Here is a 23186-nt window from a genome sequence, read left to right on the forward strand (position 1 = left end):
TTTACTGAAGTGAACGAGGGCCGTGACTCCTTTATTTCCTAATCCTAGCCAGCAACTTGCTTTTTCTGTGTTTTATGTCATTCCATATGACATTGCATCAAGGCAATTCAGTGCTGCATGCAGTTGAACCAAAAGCAATTTAAGTCAAAAATGGACAAATATGGATGTCATTTATAAAGCTTGTTCAAAGGTCTTTGACACAGCTCAGAGTTTGCGCACTTTGGAGGTGCAGCAAGGTTTTTCTCCTCCTATTTCTGAAGCCAAATTGTGGGGTTTTCATAGAGCTCTGCTGAGTAACAGACAACATTTTGTATTTAGAATAATCCTTTAGAAACCTGAAAGTGTTTTCACTTTCATTATTTATAGAAACTTTCTAGAAGAAAAATATAGGACTCTATTTAAAAACAAGTGTAGCAGCATCAGGGGAACAGCCTTGGAGATTAAACCCAAAACATCTTGTACAGTCTGTTAAAATCCAAATGCTCATCCAGTGTACAGAGATGGAGTATGGTGAGGAAATATACTCTATATTTTCTTTCATGGCTTCTGATTTCACACCCATTTTAGTCAAATCCTAAATGCTGATGATTCTAAGGCTTTGCTTTTGGAGTATTTTATTTTCATATGTGAAAAATGTATCTATTTATAGATTTATTTATGCATATATATTAATATATTTTAAATATATAGAAAAAAGAGGCAGTTCCCTCCCCAGTTAAGGCTCTGTGACTTACTCTTTCTTTTGCTTAGTCATTGCCATCAAAAGCCTCGATGATGTATCCAGGCAGTCCAGCTGTAAGAAAGTCTGTATGTAGGACTTAAAGCCTCTGTGTAAGGTCAGAAATTCTAATGCACCGCTATATACAGGATAAGAATTGTGAAAGTGCTGTTTCTTCAACAGAGAGTGCTCAGAGATCCTTATAAATGTTTCTTTTACCTAAGTAATTAAGAGTTTCTCTGAGTAATTAGTTCACTAATGATCTTCAGATAAAGTTGTAGTGACAAAAAATGCCCAATTTACAAGTGTCTCTTCATGTGGTATTTTTTATCTTCTTGTTGTAAGTGTTCTGCTTATATGATTCGGATATTTGTTGCTTGAGGTCTCAAGAAACATTTGAAATTGCTTATAAGCATGTTTTTTTAATCTCGTTCTTGATTAGGACGTGTTTCAAAGCACTCACATGTCCAACCATGAAAATTCAAGGGATAGATCACTGCTAAGTGCATCTCTGCAGTTGCAAATATTTCCCCTTGCCTTCACGACTGGTCCCTTCTCTTGAGCCAAGGCTATTCATGCTTTTACCATCACTGTTGTTTTGTCAAGTGAAGTGTGTTCAAAATTGCCAGCACAGATTTACCTTAATATTTAAAATATTCCATTGCTATCCATTGTCTTTGCAACAAAGGGTCACAGTAAAATAGCATCATGAGAACTGTTTTCATTAAGAAGGTATAATGGCAAATAGAAATGCAGTTTGTAAATGCACTTATTAGAATTAATTATTATTTGTATGCAGTGTTTTCAAAAAATGTATTTATCAAAATACTGCTGTTGGTAAAAACAGGTTTAAGGATCCTTGTTGTTATGTTGGATGATTAATTAAGGAACTGATTTTAATATCAGAATAACATCATCATAACTTCTTGAAGCAATTAATGAATTACTTGCATTCCCTTACATTTTATCTTCATTCTATATCTTTTGCTACACTTTTCCAAATGGTAAATATATTCAGTAATTATATCTGATAACATGTAAGTAGTTTCTATTAGATAGTGAGATATATAATGCAGATAAAAATAGTCAAGATTACATCTAGTGTATATTACATTTATTTTATAAATATAGTATGGGGTGCTTGCTTACTGCATATTTCAAAAGGGCTCTGAAAGCTTGATAAACTGATAGGCACCTTATACAGAGCTTGTTTTTCACATGCCTTCTTGATGTTACTTCTGGAACAAAACATGGTTCAAGGAAAAGATGAGACTACTTCTAATATGATTCAAACTGTGTTATTTAAGGTGTAGCCACTGTTTAAACCATTGGTTTCTGTTAATAAAATATTATATATAGCATTCATGGAGTGTTATGTTCATAAAAAATCAAAAATCAGCCTACCTCTGTAGTATTTAAGACCTTGTCCTGCATAGAAACAGACTTAGTAGCAGTTGAAGGGCTACTACAGAATTGTTGCTATTTTCAGTTGAGATTAAAGCAAAGATATCTTAATAAATTTTGCTGCCCTGTTTCACCTTCGGTTTCCCAAGATGACTATATCTCTGCTGCCAGTACCAGTGGCAGGAGGTGGAGTCGTCCCTGAGGTGCTGAGCACATACAGCACGTACCGTGAGCGTCATCTTTCTGTGCTCTTCTACTGAAGTCCTTTAGATATGAGACTGGTTTGGACATGTAAAGGGATGGGACAGTGAGTCTAAGGTCTCACATCCTACTATTACTTAACGGATGACCCCAATTATCTCTCAGTGGCTCATGACATTCTCCGTGCTACAGATTTCTGTCCTCTCCGAATGACTGAAGGCTTCATTTGTGAATGGAACTTTTATCTGTATTTGACCTACAAGGTGGAGCTTGCTTCAGAAAGCTGTAACTAACAGCAGAAAACAATTCTCTGGCAGACTGAGAGTGCAGCCTATGAACACATCCTTCTACATCACTACTAAACCACCTTCATTCCTGCTAATATGTAATGATCTCAACCCGATCCTCAAGCGGGAATGAAGGGTACGGGTATCCACTGCAATGGGAGGTACACAGAAGGTATACATCACAAATACAATTCTCCCAAGGCCTGTACAAAAGCATTGTAGACATTCTGCCTCAGGACTCAATACAGCTGACCTCTCAGTTGTCTTTAATGTAAGTTTTGCAGGGCAAAGCCCGGTGAAAGACTAAATGCCATATTACTAAAGTACACTTTGATTAAATATTTCTCAGCAACAAGCAAACATTACAAATAACAAATATATTTAATGGAGTGTATTATTTTATTATAGCTAGTTACTATATTAGACAGTTAAAGCATGATAAACAAAAGAAGCAGAAATGTGATGTACTAGATCAGATCTCTTTCTCTTATATCTGTTTTGTCAACTTGCATTCATCTGCTTTCTGGTTTTGGTGGGCAATCATCAAGGCGTGAAATAGCTGCCTTCCCACGTTACCAAGCCATGTAAATTTTGCTTTGGGAATGAGCTTATTTCAGACAGCATTCCTAATCACGGTGTGTTAGAACCACTTGCATAGGGAAGAACATGACAAAAATATTTTCATTCTTAGAGGTGATACAATTAAAGTGATTGACTAATCTGCAGCCTGGATGAGGTTTAGCATATCAAATAATGATATGAAGTCATAAATACGTTAGAAAGTTAGCATATCAAAGTAATTGAGAAAAAAATAATTTGGTGATGCTCAGATTGTTGATGCAAATGAGTGTATCATTACATGATGCTCTGAATAAAAGGACTGGCAAAATGCCCTTAAAACATCTATTCTTCTATTGCCAAGAGCAAAATGCTCATTTTTTAATGTTAAAGTTAACTAGTCTTTCTATATTTTGTCTGTTTCCATAGGTTACCTGTATTGTTTTGTTTCAGGAACTGTATCCTACCAATGTTATTGCCGTCCACTACACTCCTAATGGCAGAGTAACACTGAAAGCATAATTACATTTCCTAATTATGTGTAATTAAGCAAAACCCAGATGATGTATTCAGTGAGCTCTTGGAGTAGCCAAGGGTCAAGGACTTTTGGAATTTTGTAGCATTTCTGTAAATAAGCACGTTATACTGTTAAAGCCAAGATACAGTTTTGCACAGTCTGTTCTGTAAACCTACTTAACAGCTAAAATATATAGTATTCATTTATTTAGCTGAGTAAGGATATAGTTGAGATTTCCTCCCTCCCGTTTTCAGATTTGTCGTACTTAACCCAGGAAAAGGGACGTTAAACTCAGCACCATAATGTTCTGCATGCTGACAAGCTAAGTGATATTTATTTTTTCAAACCTTAATCCTTTTGAAACATGAAGAAATAAATATATCCTCTTATCTAGCATATGCCTGAGACTGAAAATAAATTCTTATTTTCTTGTAGTCCTGTACCAATGGTCTACAATGAATAATTTGGGCAGTCTCACTGAATATAATAGGAAGAGCTTCTCTATTACCAGTGATAATTATAAAGCTCATAATGGGAAACCTCCAAAGCCCTACCATCAATCAAGGAAAATAAACAATGGAAAATGATAGGTATTTAGAAGCAAAAATGGCAAAACCACATATGGAAATGCAATAGTTTCTATGAGGTTATAAATCATGGGGGAGTCATAATTTTAAATGTAATTAATATTCTCAGATTAAAACATAACTTCCTAAGGAATTTAGCAGACAGTTTTACAGTCAGGAGCTGGATGAGTCAGAGCATTAGTAATGGGATTAAGGAGACTTTCACTTCTAGATCATTAGGTCAAATATGACCCAAATCTGCAGTGCCTGAAAGTTATCATTTCACAGCTGTGCAGTGGCCTTTGTAAAAAGATTTGTTGATTTGGTCTACACCCCAGCAAGTTAGGGTCTGCAGACCAAAGTCAGCCATACCACAGCCAGTTTTGTTCTCAGTGAAAACAAACGAAGTCGTTCTCTGTCATCTCAAAGCTTGGATTTTTGAGTATTAGAGCATCATTAAGAATCTGATTATAATGTCCTGGGTTCAGCTGAAATAGGGCTAATTTAACAAGCTGTGGAGAGGCCACAGCCAGGACAGCTGACCCAAACTAGCCAAGGGGATATTCAATATCTGCTGTATATAACTGAGGGAGCTAGCTGGGGCTCAGGAAGGGAGGGGATGAACATCAAGTTCTGATTGGTGAGCAATTGCATTTTGCATTACTTGCTTCACATATACTTTTTTAATTAGTAATGTTATTATTTTCTCATCTCTCCTTCTGTTGGCCTTTTAAACTGTCCTTATTTCAGTTTTTACCATGTCTTCTGATCTCTTCCCTATCCCACCAGTGGCAGGGAAGAATGAGCAAGTGGCACTTAGTTGCTGGCCGGGCCTAACCTGCTACAGATGTGAATCTCTCCAGTAGCAGTAGCCAAGGACAAAGTGGCCTTTGTGAGGGAGCTGCCTGCTCAGTTTCTGGAAGTGATCGCTCCAGAAAGGGAAACACTTTTTTCTCTCTTTGGCTTATGAATGCCTATTGTGGAAACATAAGACAAAGAAAAAGACTTGAGAACATTCCTTATCATGTAAATTCCCACTCATGCTTTTTATAATACAGCTTGATTTGAGACAGAACTCCAACATCCATTGCCATCAGTTTAGCCATCTACACCAAATTACTTTTAAAAAGCTTGCTAAAGATTTTTAAGTGAATGATATGGTACTTTACTATTAGTTGTGACAGTGGAGTGGAACGGGAGGAAATCTACCTAGTGTAAAGTATTAGTATCCAAGTTAGGGAAATCTTATTTTTTTTTTAACACCTTTGTGGTAAATTTTAATCTCGTGGTTTTATATGGTTGTACTCGGGCACATTGTGCATTGTCTCAGGACTAACGTGCGTTCTTACATGTTTTCCTGATGTTTTCTTGAATATGAAATTGTCAGTTTAAAAGTTCAGTCCTTCAGCTAACTGTGTTTCGCCTAGTCCTTGTTTCCATCCTCTGGACATGACCTCACCTCTACTTGGACTGTGGCTTATTTACACCCCTTGGGTCTAAGAAACTTGCAGAGATGCTGACTTGCAGTTTTCCATTCCTTTATTTTATAGGCCACAAGCAAGCCCAGTTTTTTCTTTGTTTTCATTTCACCCTTCATTCCTGTCCTGTATGACCACCCAAACTGTTCCTGTGTTTGTGTTTTTCCAGAGGTAAAAATTGTGGAAATGAGGGACCAAGTTAATGCCTGTTGCTCTAGTCATAGTTACACAGTGATTGCCAGTGCTTTGTTCTATGTGTGAATCGGTGAGTGCTGAAAGGATTCCAGTTTTGCAATCCTTTGTTGCCATTCTGGAAATCTTCCATGCTCTTTTCTATACATCTGAGTGAAGGTGAGACTCTCTTTCACGTGATTTTTACCAAAACCAAATATATTTTTGACAGATGAGACTGACTGTAGACAGTCTGTCTACAGACTGAATAAAATACTTTGCAATCCTGACTTTTTTTTCATACATACACTGTATTAAATATTTTCCTGGGATATTTGTTCCTGTGCTGGAAGGTTACAAAAGGAAAAGACTGGTGGTGAACCGCTGGCAACCTGTTTCAGCTCTAGCATTCATTTTGTTTGCAATGCTTTGTCTCCTGTTGTGAATTTCATTTACTAGGTACACATGACACAAAAGCTTTATTAATTGCATGAATAGATGACACAACTATTATTTCCAGTAACAAATGAGTCACTAAGTTTGCAATAGCGGACAAAAGATAAATGCATGTGAGATCTTCAATAGTTATGGGAGCTCTTCCTAAAAATACATTTCAACTGATTTACAGCATTCTTGAGTAGTTTAATATGTTGTTCTGTGTGTGATATATTCAGATTTTCAGTCCCAATGCATTCCTGAAAAGAATGTCCAGTGTTGTTGTAAGGATTAAGTGTCCCAGGGAGGAGAAGAGCACCAGAGAATGGAGGACAAAATATTAGATGTAAAAACAAACAGATGTAGTATAATAAGTAAAAGGTCAATATGTGCTGAGGACCAGCACATGTAAAATCAGAATGATAATTTTAAATAGGCAGAGGCAGTATGGCAGCAGAACTCCCTCCAATACTGCCCACATAAAAGAGCTGTTAGGCAGTCTGTACTCCAACAATGGGCTTGAGTGAAAAAGAAGTTCTCCTCTGATATCTCTACTTGCCTCTTAAAAAATTCATATGGTTAATATTTAAGTTTCAGAAACCTGTGGCCAGCAAGAGAAAGGTCTTCTAAATGACCCCATTTGTGCTAATGTAACAATCTAATGAAAACTTTAGTGCTTATGATTGCATAATTTCAATTCGTTTTTGCTGTTCTGATTATTAAAATTGCTCATTTAGGACTATCTTTTGTTTTGTTTGATTTCAGCATTCCCTTTGGTAAGAGCTGAAAAAATTGTGGGGAAATTGATTTAATAGACACGATCTCAGGAATGGTTAGCTAAATGGTGCTGCAAATACTCCCAATTTTTCCCTTTGTTCTTCTACATATGTTTAAAGATATTTCTGTTAATTTACAATTTGAAAGGTGGGTGAGGAGCAGAGAGTTTGAAAAATAGATTACTGTCTTCATTAATACAGGTTTGACCTACAAAGTCTTCACGTACTTAATGATTAAAAACCAAAGTACTAAATAATAAATTATAAGAATTTATAGGAGTCATCATCCTGAAATTAGCTTACTGAATGTTCTTATCATAATAAATCTGAGTGGGTGTCTAATTTAGTGTTAGCTGACTAAAATTATATGTTGCAGTCAGATGAAAAAAAAAGAGAAAAAAAACTTTAGTTTCAAGACAAATGATATGGATTGAATCAGAAGTAACCTGAAAGGCTACCATATTTTGTTGTGTCTACTTTGCAGAAACTTTGGCAAAACCGATATTGGTAGAGTGAAGATCGATTTCAATTTGTGAATCTGGCAGACAATAAAATTTCCTCTAGCAATTCAGTAATGTTTATGGTAACACTTTCCTTAGTGCTATAGCCAGTCAAAAACCCAGGAAACAAATGACAAAATATCTGCTGTATCTCTTATTCAGTCTAAGTATAGCAGAAGCATTTGCCAAGATCTTTTTATATGATTGTAGAACACTCTCTCTCTTCCCTCCTTATCTAACTGTTAGAAAAGATGTTTCTCAGTTCAGTTAAAATGTATTTCCCCTCACATATGAGTAGGAAAACTTACATATAGACCTGAACATTTTAAGAGCTGATAAGCTGCTTCTAAAATTCAGCTACTGGGAAGCCTTGAAGGAAAAGAAAAACAAACATTTAGGAAGCATATTAAAAGCAATCCTAATCAATACTTTGTTTTAGTTAAGGCATTAAAAAAGATGTTCCTGGGCCCGTCCTTATGACAGGCACTCTGACCCTTTCTACTATACCAAAACAAGTGTGTCTGGCCAGTATAGAGATAGACTGTATACACTCCCTGCTCCTGTCGACAGACTTCACTGAATGAAGGACTGAGACCCTACTCTGTAAACAGGTGCTAAAATCATAGCAAAATAGCTTTACAGGGGGAATTTCTCTCTGTCAAGAGCAGCAAGAGTTGCAGAAAGCAGTCAGGTTCTACTTCATCCTTTCCCTTTGCCTCAGTCCCTCGCTCTAATTAATTAGAGGGAAATATGCCTTCCAGAGAAGAAAATACCTTTGGGATTTTCATCAGGAAGTCATAGCTCTTGTGGTTAAAAGGGAAAAGATTTGTTGTTGTTGTTTTAAATATTAAAAATTTAAAATGAGATTCACTAGTACTTCATTTTCATCATTAGTACCAATTCTGAAGTGCTAAATGCTGTTGATAATATTTAAGTTTCTTTATGTAAACATAATTTTTGATTGCAGATTCCTAATCAGAGCTGAAAAAACCATGTGCCTCAATCATTTTTCCCAAAGAGCTCCTGGAGATCAGATTCATCTCTGAAAATGCTGATTAGTTGGATTTCATTACCTCCTTTCAGAGTAGTCAAGTGTTGAAAAAGGCAAAACAAAGATGAGAGTACACAAATGAAAAATCAGATGCATTATTAAAGGAGCTTATATCTCTGATTTTCTAAAAAGTCTTTACCCTAGCAATCTCCTGCAGTTGGACCCAGTGTAATCCCATTTTGTAGCAGCGTGTCCAGTGCGTGCAGGAATGTGAGGTTCCCTTCGAGCACTACTCACCTTATGTGTTGTCAAATGGAGAGTAACTTTGGTAATTAATATATTGTGTAATTACTATTATGTGTAATCATTGTTTAATTGGGAAAGAAGGTGCTTGTGAATATTTTTTTAGCTTAATATTTTGCAATCAGATCCAAACACCCATTGTTTTTTAGGAGTGAAGATGAATCCCATTTTTAGTCTTAGTTTTATTTCCTGTCTTTTTGGTTCAGTCATCATCAGTGGTATTTCATTGCATGCTGTAGTGCCCAAAGACCCCTTATCGAGAGTCTCTGCTATGCTGGAAACTATGCAAAGACTTCTTAAGAGAGATGTCTGTCCTACAGAACGTGCATGCTGAGACTACAGCTTATGGAGTCAGTCTTTATAGCAGCCATCTACATATTTCACTGCTTTTGGAGCCCCTGGGATGACTGCTACTAGCAATTAATTCAACTGGGTGGTGCTGGTGAGAATGCTATGGCTCCATATGGTTTAGCAGTGATTTCTGACACTTCTAGAGCCAAGACTCAGTGGCACTCTTACTTCCTCCAAAGGCAAATACTCATCAAAAGGCAGCAGTGTTAAAGTAGGTCTACTAATAGCACAAGCTGAACGATTGGACTATAGCAAAAACAGAGGAAATGGGCATGTTCATTTAGTCACTATTCCTTCTGGTTTGCTCAGCAAGATATTCAGGGGTGAACTGAAGCATGTCCCCTACATATTGTGTAGATGTGGCACTGAGGTGCAGTCACCATGAGTTTCGTGGAGGGATGAGTGCTGGCAATGTGTTTCTTCTGTAAAGTCTACATGACTCACTGATACTCTGTAGAAACCCTATGTGAAGCCTCAACCTGGAGTATATGCAGAGGGATATTTTGTGCTCTGTTCAGTACCCCTTTTCTTTCATGCCCGTGCAGGGTTAATCATAGGATTTGGTCAGTAACAATGAACAGTAAAATATGACCCATATGTGAACATAGTGCTAATTTCACGTTCAATGAAAGAATGCTTTAAAAGAGCTCCAAGTTTTCTAATGGAAGATTTGTAATGCACTGGTTTTTAAAAACACTTTTCTTCAAGTATCATTAACATTACTAATGTGTGTGTTACTTCTAAAGGCTTGACTCAGCAATCTCTGCATGTTCCAGATTTCTTGCCACTGATATGCAGCTGTGTTGCTGTTGTAACAATCCAAGGTCGTTTTTATGTCACATATGTAGAAATAACAGAAATTGCTTTCAGTTTGAATTAACATAATGTCCCCTAAAATTTCAGTGGGAAAAAACAAACAAACCTCAGCATGATCCATTAACACCAGAATTCAGAGGGTAACCTCCAGCATGGGCTCTAGAAGTGCTTGATTACAGACCTGGTCAGTGGGAACTCTCTGTAATGCTATAATCTTTTTTCATTTTGTCACAAATCAGCTATTTGATGCAAATGATCAGATGAATTTGTTTTTCTGCCTTGTTTTAGTAGATAGGGTTTTTAAGATAAATCTGGGAGCAGGTACATTTTTGTAATACAGACAAGGAAAATGAAATGACAATGAGCACTATCAAATTTCTTTGCAATAAAGTGATTTTTGTTTTATTTCTGCCTGCAACTTGTTACGATTTACAGTTTCATGTAGCATCAGCACTCAAAGAATTTTCCTTAGGATTCATCTGACCCATTAAGAATAGGTTGCAAAAGAAGAAAATGTGCATATCCCAAATCCACTATCCTTTCTATCCAGGTCTGCAGAGCAAATCAGATAACACTTCTATGAAATTTTCATATTTAAAAGAAATTAATGAGTGAGCAGATAAAGTAGGGGACGGAAGATGAAATGTTCCTCTTAATTTAATCAAGGCTTGTGGTTCAAAAATCAAAACAGACAGCCTGGTAGCCAGGTAGCTTGTTGTTATGTTGGGGTTTTTTTCCACATCAGTGATATTCTTCAGTCCTGCAAGTTAGTAAAACCAAGACCACTTGCCATAGCTATAAGCTATCAATAAAAATTAATGTACCAGAGGGAATTGAAAGGAAAAAAATGTACTTAAGTGTTCAGGGCCATCGAGCCACCCATGCATCCTCTGCGAGTGTATGCTGGCGGTAGAGCTGTTATTGTTGCCATGGGCTGCCATTTAATGTTATTTTCCTAAGTAAATGCTTCTGTGCTCTGATCAAGGACATTGACAATAAACCAAGACACAGTCTTCAAAAAAGATGGTGCTGAATGGTGTTGAATACTATTCAACCAGACCCGGTATCAGAGGATAACTAAAGCCTGTCTCCTTTGAAAGTCAGTTCAAACATAGGTTTAAAATGCTTTCAAGAAAGAAGGGAAGAGCTCTTTGCTTTTCCTCTTTCTCTTATTTTCTGAAAGATTTTTTTTTTTTTTAAGAATGACAAGAGAAATTAATTTAAAAAAAAAAAAAAAGACTGAAACATATCCAAAGGTCATTTTAATTGAGGAGAATGGGGAGATCAATAACAAAACAAAAATCCCCAAAGAAATGTATTTCTTGGGTGGGTTTTTGTGTTTTTCTGCCTTTCCAACAGGATGATTGTTGTAAAAATGTGGGCTCTCCATGGTAACTACATCTCCCTAGTTGAGGGAAGATGGTCATGGCTCTATATCCATCTCTGAATGCTGATGCCAATGGTATAGATCCGTACAAAAGGAAGAGACATGAGGTATATAGTCACCCTCAGTGTAACTACACTGAAGAATTTTCCATGGAGGGGAAGTAGCATTGTTAGTGTCATTTGATTGTTTTGGCTAACATGCTGACGGGACTGTATTTGTCAATCAAGAGACTACAGTTTAAAAAAGCAGTGCCACTGTGTTGTCCTCTGTAACAGATGAACCCACATTGGCTAAAAGAGGAGAGAAAAGAAGATATGAAAGGAGTTTTCCACTTGCAATGGTCTGCGTACAGGAGCTGTATACAAATGCAGAAACAAAGACCTGTTAGAAGTAAGTGATCCCCCAGGGTAATTTGGACATCAGTCTGCAATGTCTATTTCTTCCTTAGGGTGATTATTGTATTAAACCATTACATTTGATTCATTTGTAGTTAAAGCAATATAACTACATTTATTTCAATAAAGTAATAAAGGATAGAGTTCCTCAGGGGTCCCAAACCATCATTTTGGGTATGGTATGGTATGGTATGGTATGGTATGGTATGGTATGGTATGGTATGGTGTTTGCAGCACAGAATGCTTTGGAGTATGGACTAAGGAAAGATGGGATTTAGCATCATCATTTACCTGTAGGTTGAGCCTGTCCTAGCAAAACCTTGTGCCTTTTGCTGCAGGTGTAAGAAAGCAGCTGGGTGCAGTCCCTATGGGCATTTATTTTTGAAATCAAACTTTATTAGACTACAACTTGGTGAAGAAGAAAAGAAGGATGTTACAAAGGAAAAGGCTGACCTGGCTTTTTGGTGTGTGTTATTGATAGTATATACACAGTCATGCTCATTTATAAATCTTATGGGAGAAAGTATTTGTTTGAGCTGTTCCTCAGGTTTATCCACCACATTTTGGTCCACCACCTACCTTTCAATCCAATAGCTTCTCGTTTCTTTTAATGGTATGTCTTGTGTGGCAATTCTTCATAAGAACTGCTCACACAGGGTCAGACCAAAGTTAAAACCAGTCTAGAATACTTGCTTTGACAAACGACAACAGCAGAAGCTGTAGAAAGAGGTGAAGAATCAACAAACAGAGGATTTAGCCTAACTCTCTCTCAGCCTCTAGTCACTTACATTAATCAGTCATTTTTTGACTCATAAATGTGTAGCATCCACAGTGTCTTATAGGAGGGATTTAACAGCTTAACTTCATATTGCATACAAAATTCAGTGAGTCCTTTTACTTGTTTGGAGCTTGGTGCTAGTGCTGTCTAATGGCACCCAGCTCTTGTATTGAACAAGGCAGTCTGTCCCTATTCACCCTCTCCAAGCTGCTAATGGTTTTGTAAACCACAAGTATGTCTTCTGTCAGCTGTTTCTTTCTGAGAGAGAAAATCCAGAATTTAATTGTATACAAAAGTTACTCCATAGTACTCATCTTTTTTGCCCTTCTCTGTAGCATTCCACTGCTGTGATAATCTTTCAAGATGAGAGTACCAGAACTTCACACAGTTTTCAAGATGCAGATGGATCACCAATTTATGCAGTGACATAATTGTGTCTTTTCTTCTCTGTTCCTTTCCTAATAATTCCGGACTTTATATTTAATTTTTAATGGCTACTGAGCATTGAGCTGATGCTCTTACAGGACTCTGTTAGAACCCCAAGATCTTGTGCTTGCATCCAAAGTTTAGTGCAGTCATACAAAGTGGCATTTGTTTTTCCCATGTGCATCACTTGACATTTGTCTACATTTAATTTCATCTGCCATTTTATTGCTGAGCACCATAATATCTTTCAGCAAGTCTTGATGGTCAGCCTTCATCCTTGCTAGTGTGAATAGTTACGCTTTTTTTTTCAGCAGTGGAGAGGAAGGAGGGAAAAAATGGAAAGGCAATTGTAGGCTATGCTACATGGATACAAACTATTTAGAGTGAAATCCAGTGATCCCCACTAGAGGCAACGTGATTAATGAAACTGAAACCTCAAAAAATGGTCTTGCAACTACATTTTTAATGCATAATATTTATGTGAATTTGACATTCAGCAAAATGCTTTCTCTCATGCCTGGTTTGAAGTTAAAAATATAAATGGAATGTCCTAGATTTTATTTATGCATCTAAAGTTGTTAAGGAGGTAAAGGAGAATTGAGAGATAGGCAGTCCAGATTGCATATCTCCAAAGTACACTCCCATGATTCGCAGAAACTTCTCCTCCTGTTGATTGAATCATTCAAAGTTGGGTTGATTTTGGTAATTCGGAATTATATATATTTTTATTGAATAAGCAGATGTTTGTTTCATTGTTCAAGGGAGAAGTCATAATGTTTACTTTGTGATCTTGGAGGGACCAGCATAAAAAAATCCATCTCTGTCATGCACACGCACAAATACACACATTGCTGGCAATGGATTTCCAAGTGCAGATTTTAGCTAATGTTGCAGATTATGAATAATTGAAAAATGTACTGGAAATGCTTCATCTGAATTTTGTGTGAGCAATATCTAATGAAAATTTGGGAGAACATCTGAACTGTTGCTTAAAGGCTTGCCACATCACTCCGTGTACAGAAAAGATCTGCAGACAGCTTACACTGAAATTTTGAAAATCCTAGGGAGAAAGAAGTTTAGCCAAAAGCTTTTACAACTGTGTGAGTTCCACAGCACTGAATTAAGTTAATAAATGGGAGCTTAATATCAATGAAAAGTAAATGTACGTCTGGATTTTGCAAATCTCAGCATTGCATGGCATTAGAAACTCTCCCTGTCAAATGTGATGTCTTCAGTGGAGTTTTTAAGATATCTCTCAAACTGTATACATGAAAAGTTCAGTATTGTTTCATTACATTTTATTTTAGGTAAGGGAGAGTGCAATTACATTTGGAAAAAAAAGACTCCTTTTTGTCATTCTAAATTGATAAGTATGAGCAGGACTATAATCATCAGGGTTTGTAGCATTTTAACAATGTGAGTCACCCAGTAAATTGTGTTTTTTCCTTCAGCACAATGACAACAAATATGCTTTGACAGTCTTTCTAGACTTATTATTCTCCTTATGAGAAAGTGTTTTGTCTGATTGTCTCTAATTCAAAATTCTTTATTTTGCACTTGTCTAATCATTTGTCTTGAGTTAAAAGTAGCAAGTCAAATTGACTTTATCTGCACAATATAAGATTTGAGTTTTGCTGCTGTAGTTAATTTCCTCTTACTAACCATCTCTTTTTCTTTTCTCTCTTGATACTTAAATTTAGGCCTTTTGTCCATCCTTGTAGCTCTTACCTTTCCTACATTAAATTTCATTGCCGGCACTCTGAAAATCCAAATAAATTATACCATTTGCACTACTATCATCAACCTTCTCTGTAACCTCAGAAAAGTCAAGGAGACTCGTTAGGCACAATTTTCCTTTCTCAATCTCCACCAGTTATTTTCTATTATACGTTCCTTTCTACCTTGCCTGTCCAAATGTTTTTCAGACATTTTCCTTGCTAATGTTGACAATGTGATTGACTTGCAGATTTCTAGAGCAGTTTTAGACCTTTAAAAAAAGGAGAAAGATTGGTCTTATATTCCACAAACTTTATTTTTTTGAAACTATCTGAACTTCAATTATTATCTATGGCTACAGATCTTTGACAAGAATAAATCTTACAGCATCTAGTCTGGCAGACTCAATTTTTGTTTTGAATTGCCTCCTACTTTTCTGGTAGTAGGCACTGTGGTAATTATATATATAGTCAATGGATGACAGCCAGGATATTGTTATTGTAGTCTTTGGTTTAGAGAAAGTATTAATTTCATATTTCAGTTGTTTTACATGCTGTCAGGGTATAACTCCTCTTGATTCTAGAGTACTGAAAACAAAAACTTTTGGGCATTTCTGCTTCAATTCTTAAGCCTCATCTGTTTTAATTGTTAGATTTTATTTCATCTTTGTTTGTGTGACACGTGTCTGTAGGGGTTTGTCCTGCAGAAATCTTTTTTAGCTTGTAAGTCTTATATAATCAATTTTGATGAAAACAAGCAGTTTGTATTGATTATAGTCAATGAATATTTTAATGCTGGTATTTAAAAAGGAAAAAAATAAAAGCCTATGGGTGATAGTTCATTAGCTTATAAATATAGGAGAACTTCCTGCATAATTACAGGTTTTTATAATTTTAATAATGCTTTTTGCTTATTTTCCTTTGGATAATTTTCAAAGTACTATTATTCCCTCAAGAGATCTCTAAGAGGCAGAATTTCTGGCTATTAAAGATTTGCCATCCCACAAGCAGCAGACTGAAAGTGCCTCCAGGTTATTTATAACTGGTTTTTATCTCAGAAAATTAACTAAAGAAGATAAACCAAAATTCTAGGGGAAAATGCCTTAAACATCTCATATATTATGCTGTGCTCAAACAACTGTTTTAATTTTAACAGCCTGGCAAGCCCAGTGGAGCTCTTTTTCTGGTTTTGGGCACAAAATAAGATAACACTTCTTGAATTCCTCCAGGAGATCATCTAAGTGCACTTAAAGTGGAGGCATAAAATATGAGTTTACAATGTGATAAATTTAAGCTTTACATGTTAGTTTAATTGATTTTCTGTGTTTGCTGGTTCTGAGAGCCCCAGAACTCCTAATTTGCCCTTTTAAAAGACTAGTACATTTTCAAAATGTTGTTATTAGCAGGCAAGGACAAGTTGATGTGTTCTACAGAAAGTCTCATTGTACAGTGGTTTCTTGAATGCTATAACCCTTTCCTGACCACTACACTCAGTTCTGCCAATGTTTCAGCAGACATATATGTTTGCATGCCTGTGGAATCCTAGTGCTTTCAGTGAGCCACTCACACAGAGAGGGTTATGCATCTGATGCATGTTGCTAAATCAGGGACAGAGTTTGCTGTGATTTATGTGGGGGCTTTGGGGGAACTTTTGATAGGAAGAGGGGAAATGAGCATACCCAATGCAGAGCACCTCAGTTGGGTTACTTGTGAGAATTTAGGTGTGTCATGTGATTAAGCTTAAAATAACAAACTCATTTTCTTTCTGACATCGGTTATATTTGAACTTAGGTCTAGAGGGGTGAAAGGTTATTGCAATAATTTATTGTACCTTGTATTACAATCAGTGTTTAAAAAAGAATGGTAGCTGGAAGGCATATTCTATTCTTACTTCGAGGAAAAAGTACTATCAGATTGCAAGGACTAAAATAGTTGCAGTTTCTAAGTATGCCTCATAGATAAAGTGATAAGAAAGAGTTTATCAAGGCAAAATTTGGAACAAAAAGTATTAGCTCCCTTTCTTCACATGTTTGTAGTAATAATGATTTGCATTTATGATTATATAATTAGGATGTTCAACTGGGTGACCTTACCAGATGATAAAACTATTAATGATTTCCTCTGGCTTTTGCTTTCAATTATTCACCTATGTGAAGTAGAATATGGACTATAAGGGCTAGGATAAATAAGGACAATTGGTTCATATCAGTGTTATCACAAGGCAGAAAGATCTTAACATTTGCCTTCAGTTTGCTTGGGCTTAGATATTAGGCATTATTAGATTTTCTGTTATACATTATGGAGCATAAACTGATATATATATATATATATATATGGTATATGAAGCCCTGATATGAAGTTTTCTGTAGCATCTTGAAAAATTTTATTCAAAGAAGAATATAAGTTCTGTGTTATGGACATATTTCTGCAGCTCTTTCTGCATCAGTTCTTCAAGAGAAAAAACAAACTGAACTTTAAATTTCATCTGAAAGTTGTGTGAGGAAATTATTGATCACACTGCTGATTTAAACTTCTTATCTTTAATAAGTGAAAGAGTGGCTAAGAAAATATGGCTCAGTGTTGCCTCCTGCCATGTGTATTTTCTTTTCTAAATTATCTAGTCTTATAAATATTTGAATAACTTTTGCTCAGAATAAACACTTTCATCTTAGCACAAGAGCACACTTTGGCTCTTGAGACCATAACAATTGGTTAAATTAATATTGATCATCTAAGAAAACACTTCTTCATCTGTTGAAATATCTCCTACTCTAGTCTAGAACAAAACTAACAAATTTAAAACAATATAAATAGTTCTTGACTATTCTCCCAGTGAAAGTAATTATAGGTAGCACTGCACAAAGTTAATGGCCTATACTTTGTAAAAGATAGATTACATATAAAAATTCCTGGAAGTGCAAGGAAAGTTAACTTCACATGCAGCTTCAAAGTGAGCCCTAATATACATAAACCCCCAATTTTTTAAGAATTCTTTAGAAGTAGGGAATTTGGGTGGCTGAAACAACATCACTATTTTCAGATATTAACAGGTTTAATCTACATGGCATGAATTTCCAAGATTTCCAATTGCTACTAACATTTATTAGAAAGATAAAAAGCTACTTGTTGGAATTACTGAAGAATAGAGGTTTTTTAAGTAAGCATTGAGATTCTGTACACAGGAGAGAAAAGTCTTGAGTTCCACACTGTGGGTTGTAGAGGAGAATGTCATCCTCCCACCTCTGTCTGCTTATCAGGTGAGGAGAGAGCACCTGTCCCTGCAGACATGCAAATAACCTGTATTTGAAGTGCTTCCACACTGTCCCATACTGTTTTTTAGTAGTCTCTGGGGAAGGTTGGGCCCTTTAGGAATGACTCCTTCAGGAATGGTGGTTCCAGAGGCAGTGAATGAGCTGTAAATCAGGATCTATCAGACTCACTACATGTACACAGACCATCTGTACCATGGGATGGGTGGATCTGGAGCAGGTTGATGGCAGGAGCTGATACACAGGGAAGAGATCAGACCAGGTATAAGATGCCTCAGGTTTCCAGATGTCCAGCAGCCCAGCTTCTACTCCCAGTGAATTGTCTGCAGCCTGAAGTCTGGACTAAGTAGCTAAATTATTTTTCACAGTGGAAAAATCTGGGTGAAAAGAGTGCATGTCTGTGGAGACCTGGTCATAGGGATCTTGTTAGTCCAAGTGAAGTTCCTTTACGAAAAAAAATAGTCTTCAGGACATAGGTCATTGCATACATTAAAACAGTCAGCAGTGAGAATCAAGGAAAAAGTATACCTTAGAAAGTGATTTGGTAATGCCTATTTCTTTGCAGTGTGTTGGTCCTGTGATCCTCCAAGTTCAGGGCTTGAGGCAGGTGCTGGCTTAGTTGGCATGGATAAACTTTCAGGAAAAGACAACAAAAAGGAGTGGAGAAGACTTCATCAAATAAAGTAAGAAATTGATTGAAATTTTGCTGTCAGCTTTACATCTCTTTGACTAATTAATTCAGGTCTTCATAAATTTATGCCATGTCTTTGTCCTTCAAGTCATATACAAATACTCGGCATCCCTTATTTGCATTTTACTAAGACCTCTCAAACTTTGTGGTTTTCCATTTGTCACTGAGAAAAGAAGAAAGAGGAGAGAAAGCAGAAAGAAGGAAGGAGCACATAAACCAAAATAAAACTGATATTTCATTTGCGTTTTCCTGATAGATATTGAGTTCTTTCCATATACTTGTGCATTAAGGGTTTTGCTGAGTGAGCCAGGACACTGTCTCTTTAAGTGTTTAACAGTAATTGGTTCATGTCCTGGTGTTCATTGAAAATCCTAGACATTTCATGGAAAATCTTCTTAATGAGGGAATGAATTTTTCATTCACATTAGAAAGCTCACTCTGACAAACAATTTCTAAATAAAACTTTGGCGACATGACATCCCATATTGGACTTGACAAAGAGGACAGGTGCATTAGAATAAAACTGTATGGCGATCCTTCAAGCTGTCAGCCATGAATATTTTATTTCTTAATGAATCATCTTTGTGAAATGAACTTTCTTGTTGTAGTGTCAGTGCCATTTACAACAAAAAACCTGCTCCTTTTAAAAGGTGAACTCCTTAAAGATGCTGATGCCTGCATAAAATACTTAACCCTAGCCAAGGTATTCAGTAAATTTAATGCTGTATTTTTTTTCCAAACTGTTTGAAATATAGTCTCATACTACCAGGTGTGACTGTCAAACACAACCTTTTGCAGTCGCAATTTTGTTAACAAAGCCATTATTCAAGATAGATTAGCAATGAGGTTGATCCACGGGGCATCAATTTTGTTATTAAAAAACAAGCCATACTTGCTTAATTATTGTTTTGGTTTTTCCTTGATTTTTAACTGTGTAAATCATTTATTTAGCATTTGTGCATAATAGCATATTTATATTAAAGACTTTATAGATGAAAATCATAGGTCTAAGACTACAGCCACTTACACTTATCACTATTCCCTACCACATGAACAGAGTAAATCATAGGCAGTCATTGGTATTTTGGGGCTATTTTTCTCCAAAAATGTAAAGTGAGTGCTGGTTGCAATGGGTGTGGATGGTGGGCCCTCCAGTACCAAGGTGTTCCTTGCCATCCACAAACTTCTGGTTTCTTTATTCTGAGAGAGTACAAATGTCAGATCAGTTTATTTTTCCTCATGATTTATTTGTCAGAGTAGATTTGAATGTACTAGTTTTGCTAACAATTTTATGTAGACTTGTCTTAAAAGCATATATGTTTCAGCATTTTCCTTTTGTTCTGTGGAAGCAGCTTGATTTGGATTCTCTGGGGAAAGCTCAATTTTTATTGATATTAAAAATGCCCATTTGATTGCAAACCTCAAAGTAGACTAGATTCAATTTAATTTACATAATGGTGTCTTCAGGGACAAAGATTGCATGTCCTTTGTGGCATTAGTTTGTGGATGTTTGTTCCTAGCATGTGTCAAGTTCAAATTACAGGATTTGTCATTTTACTTATAGGCTAAATGTTTTGACTTCAGTAGATATGATTATACTCATTGTCTTCTTAGTCTCTGACCCGTGTCCTTGCTGATACTGGATATATGCAATGTCTTCTCTGCCTATGCTCCCATCCAGCACCCTCATCTCAATGGAAAGATTCCAAAAGATCAGAAACAGGCCTTCTTTAGTGCCTTTTTTTTTTTATTACCTCCTCCTTATGTTCCAGTTTCTTCCTCTCTGTGACAGACTTTTATCCTTATATCAACTTTCTTTCAAAAAATTTGTGCTTATTAATGAAAACTTTCTCTGATTCTGCTCTTGTAGCACCTTTCCCACTGTCCTTATCTGAAGAAAAACTCCATTGCAGTTTTAAACTGCCTGTATAAATTTGAAGCCTTCTTGAGAAAACCTAGAATAAGTTTACCAGACCTCATAAGGAAGTGTTAAGACTATACCTTTGAAGCATCTGTCTTTTCAAATTGCTTGTTTGTAGATGAAGACTTATAGGTGCAGGAAACATTTATCATCGGTAATTATTAACATAAAAAAGGGGATATGCTGGACTGAAGTCCTTGAATGGGATGTCTGCTGTGGATTTTGGAGAACTAAACATGTGCTCCCATGCTTTGGGATGGTTTTGCCATACTGTTATTGCCTGTATTCCTGCAGCACCTAAGAGTCAAATCAGCTTTGCTTTCCTGAACACCATGTAAGTTGTCACCCAGAGTAAAAAGTCGGTTCCTGATTTGAAGTGTACAGTCCATGTGTATGATGAGACCACTGATGCATGAAGTAGACAGTAGAGCACAAAGAAACGATGATACAGTGATGGATAAGTCAGTGTGGCCAGCAGGTTTCATCAAGCACTAACAGCCTGAACAGTTACTGGAATGTGCCATGGTAGATCACATGAAGGCAAGAGTTGGTCTCTACTGAGGACTTATATGTGAGACAGGAGAGCAATATGCTGTGAAGAGCTTTCCATTCTTGACATGAATGTTATATTGTATTTTATTGGGTTGTTTAGTTTGGTCCTAGGCTGGCCATACTGAGAATTGCAATTCACTAGAAAGGTACTGTTCAAAATATGTATTGATTTAAACAGGAGTTAATACATGTAACAACTTCAGGATCAAGGGTCAACAGTGATAACTCTATCTTAATCTTCTTTCCCATATCTAATAAAAAAATCTAAGGTCTTCAAAGCATTCTTGCTTTTCTCTGGAAATTAGCAGACTGTCTTTATCCATCTTCGGTTTCTAATTTTACTTTCATTTAAATCCACTTTTTCAACATCCTAGCAAGTCCTAATCAAATACACTTTAAAAGATTGCTCCTGATTAAATTATTTTTTAATAATGAGTTCCTGTTACCAGGGAATACAGAGTTAAAAAGGTGATATCACTAAAATTAATTAGCATAAGACATGCTGGACTGGTAGAAGTGACTGGATCTTAATCAATAGCAATATGATTACACCCATGCAGCAATTATAAATTATTTAAAACAGTACCCCTAGGTTACTGACTAGTTGCCTTTAAATTAAATTCTCTGTCAATAATTGATGCAAAGAATTAATGTGAGAACACCTTCAGTTACTGAAACTTTTTTAAGGTGGCATAAAATATTCAACTGTTGCCTGTCATTAGCAGCCATCCTGTCTCTTTTGCACAGCATTGTTCTTTACTAAATTGGTCAAGAAGGACCTCCAGAGCATGAAAGATGACTAATGATTCTGAATGCTGTGTTCACTCTTCTTCTAAGGACATTGACACTGAGAAATACAAGTTTTGTGTGCAAGAGGAACTAGAAACTGATGAGCCTAGTAAAGCTCCTAGTCCATTTTGCTACTGAAGCAGTGAAATGAAATATGCTCTTGCTTGGTTTTCAGATTTTGTTAGATGAGGAGGATAAAAGGAAAACAATCTCAAATGTGCTGATGTGTAAGTGGTGTCTGGAAGAGTGTTAATTTGTCACAAGCAGCAATTTTCTTCCTGCAAGATAACCCATAATGCCCAGTCAAATGCAAGTTTAAAAAATTCTACCATCCTCTTCTGTGGTATATATTTCTTATCTATGGTTTAATGTTTTGTAGCAGCTGGGATTCACCTGAAAGAAGAAAATATAATAATTGCAATTCAATAATCATTAGACAGGATGGCACACAAGTTCAGTGCCTCTGTTGCTGCAGTCAGCTGTAATCTCTGTGCATTGGAAGGATGTCCACATGTGAGATTTACATCAAAATTTGATCACTTCTTCTGCTAATGACATGATTTTTGTTGTGTAGAAGAGATATTTTTGAATAATCTAGAAAGCATTTTCTAGTTTAGCATGGCATAATTTAAGAGTGTATGTTTCCAGAGAGCACCACATTCCCATGTGGGTTTTAGGATGATTCTAGAAAATAGGATATAGAAATAGGGATATTCATAGCGACATGATTATTGGAAAAATGCTATATGTAAAAAAGCTATTAAGCCATAAGTTTTTAGCTTATATAAATCAGAATTGTTATCAAGGTATTGACATAAACTCACAGAAGCCAGGAAGTTCAGGGATGAAGCATAGAAATGGGAGATGACGTTTGTTTCTACTTCTTGGCTTTTGCTTGCTTACTGTGGGAAGCTGGCAAAGCTACACAGACATGTGGACAAAGTAGAACTAATTTAAAAAGAAACTTGCTCTTCTTGACTTCCTTTTGTCTTCCAGTTTCCTCTTGTTTTTACTTTGTGTCCAGAACACTCTGTTATTCTTATTGCTGTTATGTAGTACCTACTGCTGGGCTGGAGATTAGTATCATAGTACATAAATTACACCTTTATTTTAAATCTGTGTTTAAGAACACATATTTATGTATTAGCACTCAAAAAATACATTTTGATAATTTATTAAATAAAGAGATCC

At 36.2% G+C, this 23186-nt stretch overlaps 1 protein-coding gene across 1 annotated transcript in view; it reads left to right on the forward strand.

Annotated features, from left to right (window-relative positions):
* The window catches only part of WWOX (WW domain containing oxidoreductase), a 491880-nt gene that overhangs the window by 301461 nt on the left and 167233 nt on the right, over nucleotides 1-23186 (forward strand). The gene's annotated exons all lie outside the window — the stretch shown is intronic.

The sequence above is a fragment of the Colius striatus genome, chromosome 14 (genome assembly GCF_028858725.1).
Source record: "Colius striatus isolate bColStr4 chromosome 14, bColStr4.1.hap1, whole genome shotgun sequence".
NCBI classification, from domain to species: Eukaryota; Metazoa; Chordata; class Aves; order Coliiformes; family Coliidae; genus Colius; species Colius striatus.